The sequence below is a fragment of the Symphalangus syndactylus genome, chromosome 18 (genome assembly GCF_028878055.3).
Source record: "Symphalangus syndactylus isolate Jambi chromosome 18, NHGRI_mSymSyn1-v2.1_pri, whole genome shotgun sequence".
Classification (NCBI taxonomy): domain Eukaryota; kingdom Metazoa; phylum Chordata; class Mammalia; order Primates; family Hylobatidae; genus Symphalangus; species Symphalangus syndactylus.
In genome coordinates this window covers 33,707,020-33,719,586 of record NC_072440.2, presented here as the reverse complement: position 1 = coordinate 33,719,586, position 12,567 = coordinate 33,707,020, and the positions used below count along the sequence as shown (strand labels likewise).

The 12,567-nt window shown below is 38.3% G+C and overlaps 1 protein-coding gene across 15 annotated transcripts in view; it reads left to right on the top strand.

Annotated features, from left to right (window-relative positions):
* ERBIN (erbb2 interacting protein) overlaps positions 1-12,567 on the top strand; it is a 149,825-nt gene that overhangs the window by 26,005 nt on the left and 111,253 nt on the right. The gene's annotated exons all lie outside the window — the stretch shown is intronic.

Here is a 12,567-nt window from a genome sequence, read left to right as displayed (position 1 = left end):
CGGATTTTTAAAAAATGCCAACCATTTTTTTCTAAAGAAAATTGTGCTAGCAAATATGGGGGCCAATGAGAATATTTAGGAATTTTTGTGTCTACCAAGTATGTGCTGAATTAGAAACACTGAATTTTTTTAGCTTTTGGCATTGCTTCTCAATTGCTCTAATCTGCTTCTTGAAAAGAAAATCAACTCCGAGGGGCCGGAGATGGTGGCTCATGCCTGTAATCCCAGCACTTTGGGAGGCCGAGGTGGGTGGATCACTTGAGGTCAGGAGTTCAAGACCAGCCTGGGCAACATGGTGAAACCCCATCTTTACTAAAAATAGAAAAATTAGCTGGGCGTGGTGGCGGGTGCCTATAATCCTAGCCACTTGGGAGGCTGGGGCAGGAGAATCGCTTGAACCTGGGAGGCAGAGGTTGTAGTGAGCCAAGATTGTGCCACTGCACTCCAGCCTGGGTGACGGACTCCATCTCAAAAAGCAAACAAACATCAGAATATAGATTGATATATGTGTTTCTTTGAGAAAATTTTCTCATATCCCAGGTGATTTTGGCTATCGGACAAGAGGTAACTTCAGGTCAGTAAGTTGTTAGAATTTAGTGACAACTACAATGGTTTTCCCTTACACGAGACTTTGCCTTCTGCAATTTCAGTTACCCACAGTCAACTACAGTCCAAAAATATTAAATGGAATATTCCAGAAATAATTCATAAGTTTGAAATTGCATACTGTTCTGAGTAGAGTGATGAAATCTTGTGCCATCATGCACCATCCGGGGCAAGATGTGAATTATCCCTTTGTTTAGCATATCTATATATGATACCCGCCCATTAGTCACTTAGTAGTAGCTGTCTCAGTTATTAGAGCAACAATACATGGTGTACCCAGCACTTTGGGAGGCCAAGGCTGGCGGATCACGAGGTCAGGAGATCAAGACCATCCTGGCTAACACGGTGAAACCCCGTCTCTACTAAAAATACAAAAAATTAGCCGGGCGAGGTGGCGGGTGCCTGTAGTCCCAGCTACGCGCGAGGCTGAGGCAGGAGAATGGCGTGAACCCTGGGGGGCGGAGCCTGCAGTGAGCCAAGATCGCACCACTGCACTCCAGCCTGGGTGAAAAAGCAAGACTCCTTCTCAAAAAAAAAAAAAAAATACATGGTGTATATAGAGTTCGACACTATCTGTGGTTTCAGGTATATTCTGAGGGATCTGGAAATGTATTCAGCCCTAATAAGGGGAGACCACTGTATAGCAAGAAGAGTTCACATTTGTCCAATGTTATGTTAGAATGTGGCTGTTGTTAGATATTAGGAATGCTCTCTGTGGTAGAGTGTCTACTGCATTATTGAATCTGGTGGTAGTTGGGGATCAGAAACTGAAGGCCCTTCGGAGTGTGTGTGTGTGGTGGTAGTGGTGATGTTTTTTAAATCCCCATATAGCGTGCATGCATGCATTCATTTACTTATCTTTTCACTGAACTGGGATGATTAATAATCATATAGCATTCTTTAAGGTGATTTTTTTTTTTTTTTTTGAGATGGAGTCTTGTTCTGTCACCAAGCTGGAGTGCAGTGGCGGTGCCTTCTCGGCTTGCTGCAACCTTTGCCACCCAGGCTCAAGCGATTCTCCCACCTCAGCCTGGGACTACAGACATGCGCCACCACGCCCAGCTAATTTTTGTCCTTTTTTTTTTTTTTTTTTTTCCGGTACAGATGGTGTTTTGCCATGTTGCCTAGCTGGTTTTGAACTCCTAGGCTCAAGCAGTCCACCTGCCTCAGACTCCCAAAGTGTTGGGATTACAGGTGTGAGCCACTGCCCCTGGCAGGAAAAAATTTCTTAAAAAGAAATTTCAACCTTCAAAACAAAAAGTATATAAACCTGAACACAAGTTGTGCATTTGGAAGAATCTGCTCTAGTCTGCCGACATTTTTTCACCCTGAAGCACAACATAGCTCGAGTTGGATTTCTGGTGAAGACTTTAATAATTCCACTTGTAAATGACATTGTCGTATCACCAGTGATCTCCACAATACACCTAAAACGGGGATTTTGAAAAGTGCTGGGATTACAGGTGTGAGCCACCACACCTGGCCTTCTTTAAGGTATTATAACCATGCTGCTATTTGTGTATGGTAACAATATTACAAGCAGCTTAGAATGTAGTTGTTTGGATGAGTCAGAATATATTTAACCAGTCACTACTTAGGTATATTTATTTAGCACCCTCTCCCATTATTTTTTGCTATTATAATTTAACCCTTTTTGTGAAACTGTGGCACATATGTCTAGGTATATTTTTTAGTACAGATCGTCCCCAATTTAGGATGGTTCAATTTAGGATTGTTTTACTTTATGATGGTGTGATGCAATACATGTTCAATAGAAATCCTACTTTGAGTACCAATACAACCATTCAGTTTTTCACTTTCAATACAGTATTTGGTAGAGTACATGATATGTTCAACACTTTCTTATAAAATAGGCTTTGTATTGGGTGATTCTACCCAACTGCAGGCTAAGGTAAGTGTTCTGAGCATGCTTAAAGTAGGCTAGAGTAAACTATGATGTTTGATAGGTTACATGTATTAAAATGCATTTTTTACTTAAACCTATCATAAGTGGAAAATGTTTCATCGGGATGTAACCCCCATTATAAGACAAGGAGCATCTGTACTTTCTAAGGATAAATTTTTAAAAGTAGACATTGCGTATACATATTAACTTTATACGTGTTGTCAAATTGTCACCGAGGACATTTGTACTAATATATGCTTCCACTAAGAGTGTGATAATAGATGTGTCTATATAATGCTAGCTAACACGTGGTGTTACCAGTTTTTTTTTAATTGCCAATCTGATGGAAATAATGGTAATTTGATCACTTAAAAATTCTTCTGATGAGGTGAGCATCTTACATATTCTGGCTGGTTTTATTTCATTTCAGGAGTCATGTGTTTATTGCCCTTTTTTCATTTTTTTGTGGAGGCCATCTTTTTCTTATTGATTTGGAAGAAGTATTAATATTTAGATTCTTTTTTTTTTTTTTTTTTTTTGAGACGGAGTCCCTCTGTCGCCCAGGCTGGAGTGCAGTGGCGCAATTTTGGCTCACTGCAAGCTCCGCCTCCCGGGTTCACGCCATTCTCCTGCCTCAGCCTCTCCGAGTAGCTGGGACTACAGGCGCCTGCCAACACGCCCAGCTAATTTTTTTGTAGTTTTTTAGTAGAGACGGGGTTTCACCATGGTCTCGATCTCCTGACCTCGTGATCCGCCCACCTCGGTCTCCCAAAGTGCTGGGATTACAAGCGTGAGCCACCGCGCCTGGCCAATATTTAGATTCTTTAATTTCATAACTTTTAAAAACACTATTGATAGTGTCCTTTGTCATATGTTTTATGTAGTTTAATATATTTTGTGATTTCTAGCTTTGGTCATCTTACACAAAGTGAAGTCAAGACTCATAGAATTTAATATAAGAGCGGGAGATTTTCATTTGGCGTTGGTCCGTGGACTTGTAAGTATTCTGAGAATGGACTTCATAGTTCTCAAATACAAATTGAATACAACATTGGAATTACACATAAATTTTTATTTTTCTGATGACAGGTTCAGTCAAATTCATCTGGTTCTCAAATCATATGATACTTATGACTGTGTGCCCCCTTTTATATAGCATATATATTTAAATGCCCCTTTTTTTCTGTTTCAAGTGAAATTCATAGATAGTATAATCTTCCAACCCATACAAAGAATTTAAAAAGAGAAAAAGCAACATAATTTTTTCTTGACTGGAACAAAGAACACGTGACAGACAAAAATGTTAGAATACTTTGCCATGACCTCATTAGAAAATATTGTTAAGGCTTTGCATTGGAGTTACCCGGAACCTTCAAAAAGTGTTGATGCCTGTTTCTTTTAAAATTAAACATACAGCCACATCAGTTCCACTCCTAGGTATTTGCCCGAGAGAGGTGAAAACATGTCCCCAAAACGTATAGGGAGATTTATAACAGCTTTAATAGTCCACAAATTAAAACAACTCTGCTGTCGGTCAGCAAAAAGAACAGATAAACAAATTGCAGTATATTCATACACTGGAATACTACTCTGCAATCAAAAAGAACTACTTTTTTCATGATGAAATGAATATGAATGAATCTCTGAAACATTGTGTTTAGTGAAAGAAGTCAGATACAGAAGAGTACACACTATATGATGGATTACGTTTATATGAAGTTCAGAAATGAGGCTATAGCATTAGAAATATGAGGAGTGATTGCTTGTGGAAAGTAGGGGCATTGACTGGATGTGGGGCAGGAGGGTACTTTCTGAGTAGTGGAAATGTCCTGTATCTTGATTGGGGTGTTTATTATTCCAATACAGTTGTACACTTAAGACCTTTGCATTTCGCTGTACGTAAACTTTACCTCAAAAACAAACAATGAAACAGAGCAAAAATACTGATGCCTATGTCCTACCTTCTAGAAATTCTAATTTAATTGGTTAAGGGTGTTGGCCTGGGCATAGATGATTCTCATGTGCAGCCAGAGTTAAGAATCACTGATTAAATGCTTTTGCCCTTGGATGTAGGCTCTTCGTGAATGCAACTGCTACTCATGCAGATTGACAACCAAATTATAATTAAGAGAGGCATTGCTATCCTTGACAAGATTTTTTGAAGTGGAGAGACAACACTTGGGGAAATTTGAAACAAGTTTAATCTTCCCTTAATTTACAGTCTGTTAAACTGATGTGTAAAAAAACTCCGTCCCTTTGTCTTTATATGTGTATAGTTAGGTTCTAGGCTTAGATAATTATAAAATTTTTTCAGCTTCATGGCTGGAGGACATTTGAAAGTTGGTACAGGATATTAACCATCACTGGCCTTTGGCAAGTCTATTCATTGTGACAACGAAAATGTTTTCATGTATTTTCAAAATGACTCTTTTGACAACCACTGACAGTCTTAATTCCCTAAACCTCCCTATCCATATGTGTTTAATTTCCATTAAAAGGGAAAAATTTTGATTAAAAACCTTCTTAAAACATCCCAGTTTTAGGTCCACAATTCCTTCTGTGTAATTCTGAAATTCCGAAATTCCTGAAAATTGAACTTTTCTCTTTTTTTGCTGTCTTCACTTTGCTCCCGGTTAAAAGGATGCCTGAAGAGAGCAGGTGGCCTTAATTATGCACAAGCAAGTGTTCTGGCACTATAGCCTCACCCCTGGGCATGAACTTTTTCCCCTAATTCATTTGGTTGATAAAATGTGACTTACGCTGAACTGTGATGTGAGGCTGATATTGGTGTTTGTTTATATCTTTTTCCCATCAGAGTTAATATTTGTAAATTATACTTCCCTGCAGCAGTATTTTCCAAAATGAAAAATTCTCAATTCTGAAACACATCTACTGTCCTGAAGAGTTTGGATAAGAGATTGTAGATCTGTATTGCCAGTGTAAATGTATTAATTGTAATTATTAAGAGCAGGAGTTTTTAATTTGTGGTTGATCCATGGACTTGTAAGTTAACATTAGCTAGCAGTTAAAGTTAGTGAAAATGCTGTTTTTGAGGGGGTTGGGAGTCTAATAAAGAGCATCTAGACTTATTTCCATTAGGAAATTCCAGCTTTATTTTATAATACTAAGTATGACTATTGATGACCTTTTTTTTGTCAGTTCTCTTATTCTGTAGTCTACTTCTTTCACATTTGAAGTAGAGAATGTGTGGTGATGAATTTTAGGTATCATTGTTGGGGAGGGTGCTTTTTGGTTTTGAGAGCAAGTGGTCAATTTGACTGACATGATTCCTGTGCTGGTATCATGGGAGCATACAGATGAGTCACTAATGAGGTGCCTTACATAGTACTGTATCTTTTTGGTGCTGCAGAAAGCTAGTTGTCTGACATTTTTTACCAGAGAGTTGTTGTAAAACCAAGTAAGGTTTCTTATAAGTTGTATATATTTCAAGTTAATATCTGAAAGAAATGCCTGTTAGAGTAATTACTACAGTGCTTGACTATGTCACATTTTTTTAAAGCTATGTGGATGGAAGAGCAATTGTTATTTGTAAATGTATAATGTATATTAAAGATGATGTCTGAATAAAGAGAATCAAGAGTGAGTGCTTTTACATTTGAATGCAAAAGTTCTATAGGTCAGTGATTTCCTTCCTGACTTGTGTCCCAAAATGTATATAAAATGTGTTTGATTGCAACGTTTCTTCTTTTCTTCATAAATTGCCACTATGAAAATTTTATTGGGAAATTGGAGAAATTGGCTATTAAGCTACTAGAAAAATGTCAGAATCCATCCATAAGGCTTCACAGTTTAAAATACAGGTTTACAGATGTGTGTGTGTGTAATTTGGGTGTGGAATAACCAAAATCAAATATTAGGACTTATGCAATGTGAGAGAAGAAACAATGAATTTGTATACTATGGTTCTGCCTAAACCTCCATAGCTTGTTACTATAATATAGTGTGTTAAATGATGGCATATTTATATTTAGACATTTCATAAATGAAGGTGTTTCATATTCCTGCTTTTATATTTAATGCTGGGGAGTTAAGTATCTTAAATTATTTCCCCCCCCTTTTTAGTAATTTTCATCAGGGCCCACAGTTTTCTTCAAATGTAAGGTTCATCCCGAGGTTAGAAAGGTAAACAAGTAATACTTGAACTGGAAAAATTATTTTTCCATGACTGCAATATTCTCTGTGTAACTATGCACTTCTAATTAAAGCCTCTTTAAATCTGATATTCATCAATGAACAGTTTGGTTTAGTAATACTAATTAAGGATGGTTCTAAAATTTAAAACTTTGAAAATTAGGATTGTTTCATTTAGTCTAATGCTTTTGATTTGTAATTCTTACAGTGGTTGTTCATAGGATATTAACTTTTCCAGTTACCAGTTAAAGGTTTTTTGTTTTACAGATGATCTGTCTGTCCTGAGATTAATTTTTGAAACAACAAAATATACATTTGTCTCATTTGAGTATCAGGTCATAATTCCATTATTCACAGAAGTTTCATCATGTGATTGATTACTTTTTAAAAGATAAATTTTTGACAGAATTAATTAAAATAACTACTTTAGAATAGCTTTTTATTGCATACCAATAATTCTCATAGATCCATCCAAATAAAAGTGAATAAATTACTTTTTTATTCTTTTGTTCTTTTCTAAAGTAGTTTTCTATATGCATTGGTTGTTATTATTTGGAAACTATTAACTGAATAATATTAAATTGGCAACTTTGAGGTAGGATACAACCAAACAAATGGAATTCTCAGGTTATCACTCTGTCAACTATATCTAGAGTTTACTTTTGATCTTTAAAAACTTTACATGACAGCCTGGCCAACACGGTGAAACCCCGTCTCTACTAAAAATACAAAGCAATTAGCTGGGCGTGGTGGCAGGCGCCTGTAATCCCAGCTATTCTGGAGGCCGAGGCAGGAGAATTGCTTGAACCCGGGAGGTGGAGGTTGCAGTGAGCTGAGATTGTGCCGTTGCACTCCAGCCTGGGCGACCAGAGCGAAGCTCCATCTCAAAAAGAAAAACAAAAAAAACTACTTTACATGAAATTCTTAGGGAAAATAAATGAGAATGTATTGTTACTTTACAAATGCAGATACCACTGCTGAGTTGTATTTGGTAGTGAAATTTTAATATAGAGAAATTTCATTTTTTTTTAAGTGATTTGCGTTTTTGGTGTGACTATTTTCTTTTTTTTTTTTTTTTTTTTTTTTTGAGATGGAGTCTCGCTCTGTCGCCCAGGCTGGAGTGCAGTGGTGCGATCTCAGCTCACTGCAAGCTCCGCCTCCTGGAGTATTAAATATAAAAGCCATTCTCCTGCCTCAGCTTCCGGAGTAGCTGGGACTACAGGCGCCCACCACCATGCCTGGCTAATTTTTTGTATTTTTAGTAGAGACGGGGTTTCACCATGTTAGCCAGGATGGTCTTGGTCTCTTGACCTCGTGATCCGCCTGCCTCGGCCTCCCAAAGTGTTGGGATTTACAGGCGTGAGCCACTGCGCCTGGCCGGTGTGACTATTTTCTTTCAAGTTGAAAGTCGGGTTCCATGAAACTCTAGCATTAGATGGATTTAGGTGAGGGTTAATAGCTCTGATTGTTTGAGGCCTGAAATATAACTAATTAAGCAGTAGTGAATCTCTTAACTACATTTGCTTCAAAGCAGCTACTTCATAATTGAACGTATGTGTCATTAATTCTAGAAATCTGTTAAACATTGATTTGGTGTTGTATCGGGGAAGATACAGAAGAGGAATGGCACTGACTAGTGGTTTTAAGGCACAATATTGGAATCACCTGGGGAGCTCATAACATGTACATACCTTGACTGTGCCCCAAGCCTTTTGGGGCAGAATCCTGCTGGTTGGAGAACAGGCAGTGTAGTTTGGTAAAATCTTCAGATAATTCTGATATACTCATTTGTATAAGATTACTGAAATTAATTCTATCCTCAAGGAATATATACTTTGTCAGAGGAAGGAAAACTAGATACTTGCAACAACATGGGCTGTGTATAATGACAGCAATAATAATAATGATAGCCAACGTTTGTAGGACACATATCCTGTGCAGAAGCATTGATTTTCAGGTACTATAGACATTTACATTAATCTTGCCTCTCTATAGCTCTTTCTCAATACAGCAGCCAGAGCAACCTTTTTTTTTTTTTTTTTTTTTTTTTTTTTGAGATGGAGTCTCGCTCTGTCGCCCAGACTAGAGTGCAGTGGTACAATCTCCGCTCACTGCAACCTCTGCCTTCCAGGTTCAAGCGATTCTGCCTCAGCCTCCCAAGTAGCTGGGACTACAGGCGTGGGCCACCACGCTCAGCTAATTTGTGTGTGTGTGTGTGTGTGTGTGTGTGTGTATGTATTTTTTTTTTAATAGAGATGGGGTTTCACTATGTTGGCCAGGCTGGTTTGGAACTCCTGACCTCAAGTGATCCTCCCACCTCGGCCTCACAAAGTGCCGGGTTTACAGGTGTGAGCCCCTGTGCCTGGCCAGAACAATCTTTTAAAAACTTAAATTAGATATTACTCTTCGTGTTTAAAACCCTGTAAAGAATTCTCATTGTGATTAGAATAAAATAAACTGCTTAAAATGTAAACTGCTTATTATGATTTATAAGGTGGGTACTCGGTCTGTTTGGGTTCTGTGATGTCATCTTACATAATTGTTTCTGTGTTCATTATGCGGTTGTCACACTGGTGTTTGTTCCCACATCCAGGCATTTATACCTTCTCTTTCGGCTGGATTGCTTTTCTCCAGATCTATGACAGGCTGTTTTTACCAGATTTGTTTTTTTTTTTTTTTTTTTTTTGAGATGGAGTCTCACTCTGTTGCCCGAGCTGGAGTACAGTGGGCGATCTTGGCTCACTGCACCCTTCGCCTCCTAGGTTCAAGCGATTCTCCTGTCTCAGCCTCTCAAGTAGCTGGGACTGCAGGCATGTGCCACCATGCCTGGCTAATTTTTGTATTTTTAGTAGAGGTGGGTTTCACCATGTTGGCCAGGCTAATCTTGAACTTCTGAGTTCAAGTGGTTTGCCCACCTCGGCCTCCCAAAGTGCTGGGATTACAGAAGTGAACCACTGCACCTGGCCCCGTTCTTATCAAGTTTAACCTTCAGTGAGATTTCTCTTGTTCACTCTGTCTGAAGTTGCTCTTCCTCTGATTCCTCTCCCCTTAATATGTTTTTGGTTCATGGCACATAACACAATCTGAATTCTCCTTATCATTTACTATTGTTTTTTCCTTCTTGGAATGTAAGCTCATTAAGCCCAGACATCTTGTATATATTTATTCATGCCTGTATCCTCTTGATAAATCCATGGGATCAAATAGTGTCCGTTGATGCATCATCACATGCAAATAAAATGACGGTGCAGTTAACCTCTACTATAACAAGGTATGTTAGGCTTTTTCTGTATATGTTCTCATGTGAAATTACGTTCGAGTTGAACATTTTCTGTAAAATTGTTTAATATACAGTCATGTGCCACATAATGACATTTTGGTCAATGATAGACTGTATAAACAATGTTGGTTTCATAACATAATTAAGCTGGAAAATATCTATTCCCTAGTGATATAGCTGTCATAATTTTATAGTGTATTACGTGACTCATGGGGTTGTGTTGATGTTTGTGTAAACAAACTTTCTGCACTGCCAGTTGTATAAAAGTATAGTACAGTTATGTACAGTACACAGTACTTGACAATGACAGTAAACAACTGTTACTGGTTTATGTATTTACTGTATGATAACTTTTATTATCTTTGAGTGTGCTCCTCCATATAAAAAGGTAGGCCAGACATGGTAGCTCACGCCTGTAATCCCAGCACTTTGGGAGGCCGAGGTGGGCGGATCACCTGTGGTCAGGAGATTGAGACCAGCCTGACCAACATGAAGAAACCCTGTCTCTACTAAAAATACTAAATTAACCGGGCATGGTGGCGCATGCCTGTAATCCTAGCTATTGGGAAGGCTGAGGCAGGAGAATCGCTTGAACCCAGGAGGCAGAGGCCGTGGTGAGCCAAGATCGCACCCTTGCACTCCAGCCTGGGCAACAAGAGTGAAACTGTCTCAAAAAAAAAAAAAAAAAAAAGGTAACCGTAAATCATCCCATGACAGGACCTTCAGGAAGTATTGCAGAAGGCATTGTTATCATAGGAGATGACAGTTCCAGTTGTGTTGTTGCCCCTGAAGACCTTCCAGTGGGACAAGATATGGAGGTGGAAGACGGATAGTAATGATCCTGACCCTGTGTAGGCCTAGGCTAATGTGTGTGTTTGTGTTTTCATTTTTAACCAAAAAGTTTAAAAAATTAAAAAAAATTTTCTCTTAAATAGGAAGAAAAAAGCATATAAAATAAGGATATAGGAGCTGGGCATGGTAGTGTAGGCCTGGTAGTGCCAACTACTTAGGAGGCTGAGGTGGGAGGATCCCTTGAGCCCAGGAGTTTGAGTCCAGCCTGGGTAACATAGTGAGATCCCATCTCTAAGAAAAAGAAAAAATATTCTGGTTGGCTGTACAGTGTGTTTGTGTTTTACACCGTGTTACTACAAAAGTTAAGATTTTTTTTAAAAAGAAAAAGTTTACAAAGTTATAATAAGCTAAGGTTTATTATAAAGAAAAAACATTTTAAATAAATTTACGTAGCCTAAGTGTTTATGAAGTCTGCAGTAGTGTACAGTAATGTCCTAGACCTTCACATTCACTCACTACTCACTCACTCACTGACCCAGAGCAATTTCCAGCCCTGCAAGCTCTATTTATAATAGGTGTACTAGCTTTTTTTTTTTTTATCTTTCATACCATATTTTTGCTGCACTTTTTCTATGTTTAGATATGTTTAAATACTCAGATACTTAACACTGTGTCACAGTTGCCTGCTGTATTCAGTACATCAGCATGTGGTACGTGTTCTTAGTTTAGTGGCAATAGGCTACACCATATAGCCTAGATGTGTAGTAGGTAATACCATCTAGGTTTCTGTAAGTAGACTCTGTGATGTTTGCACAATGATAAAATTGCCAAAGAGTGCATTTCTTAGAACATATCCTGTCAAGCAATGCACGATTGTTCCTTCCAACAAAGATGCCTTTGGTTAATCAGACCTTATACCAATTATTTATTATGAAATAAACCATCTGAAACTTAGTGATATTATAAACCAAGAAGAGTCATCATTATTACCTATCATGGGTCTAGGGCTTATCTTGGCTTAGCTAGTTGGTTCTTGCTCAAATTCTTTTGTGGTTGCAGTTAGATGGTTGCCAGGGGCCATGAGCCAGAGCACCTGCTTGTGACTTCTCAGTAAGACTTGAGTTTCCTTACAGCAAGTAGCTGGTTTCAGAGGGCAAGTGGATGAAAGGAAAAGGGCAAAAGCCTATGTGGCAACTGTGTTAGCCTTTTTATCCTAACCTTGGACATCATGTAGCATCACTTCTGTTGTATTTTGTTTTTAAGAAGCATGTCACTAAGACTAGCTCTTATTCCAATGACGGGGAAGAGGATTTCACCTCTTGAGGGGAGAAGTCTAAAAGAATTTGTGGAAAATGTTATACCTACCACAGACCTCATTCTACAAAATAGTGGCATCTTGTTGGTTAGGGATTAAGTTCTAAAGTCAGTGTAAATAGAAGGTATCATGATGGGGAGACCATTATGCATTCTCTGTCCAGCATGATGAGGATTTTCTATAGGTTCAAGAAAAAGTCACTGTTTCTTCAACTGAATATCAAATAAGATATATTTGGCTTGTGTTCAGTGCCTCTCTTGTATGGAAAATATATTTAAGTGCTAGAGTAGCATTCAGCAAGGTGCAATTACCAGACTTTGAGGGGCTCTGTGGAAAAGAAAATTGACATCATTATCAAACTCGTTACAGGACCTACATTTATTGAGTAAAGAAGGAAGGTAGGCAGAATTACTTGCATTATTACTTTTATTTTATTTTAGTTTTATTATTTATTTATTTGAGATGATGTCTCGCTCCATTGCCCAGGCTGGAGTGCAGTGGCCCGATCTCGGCTCA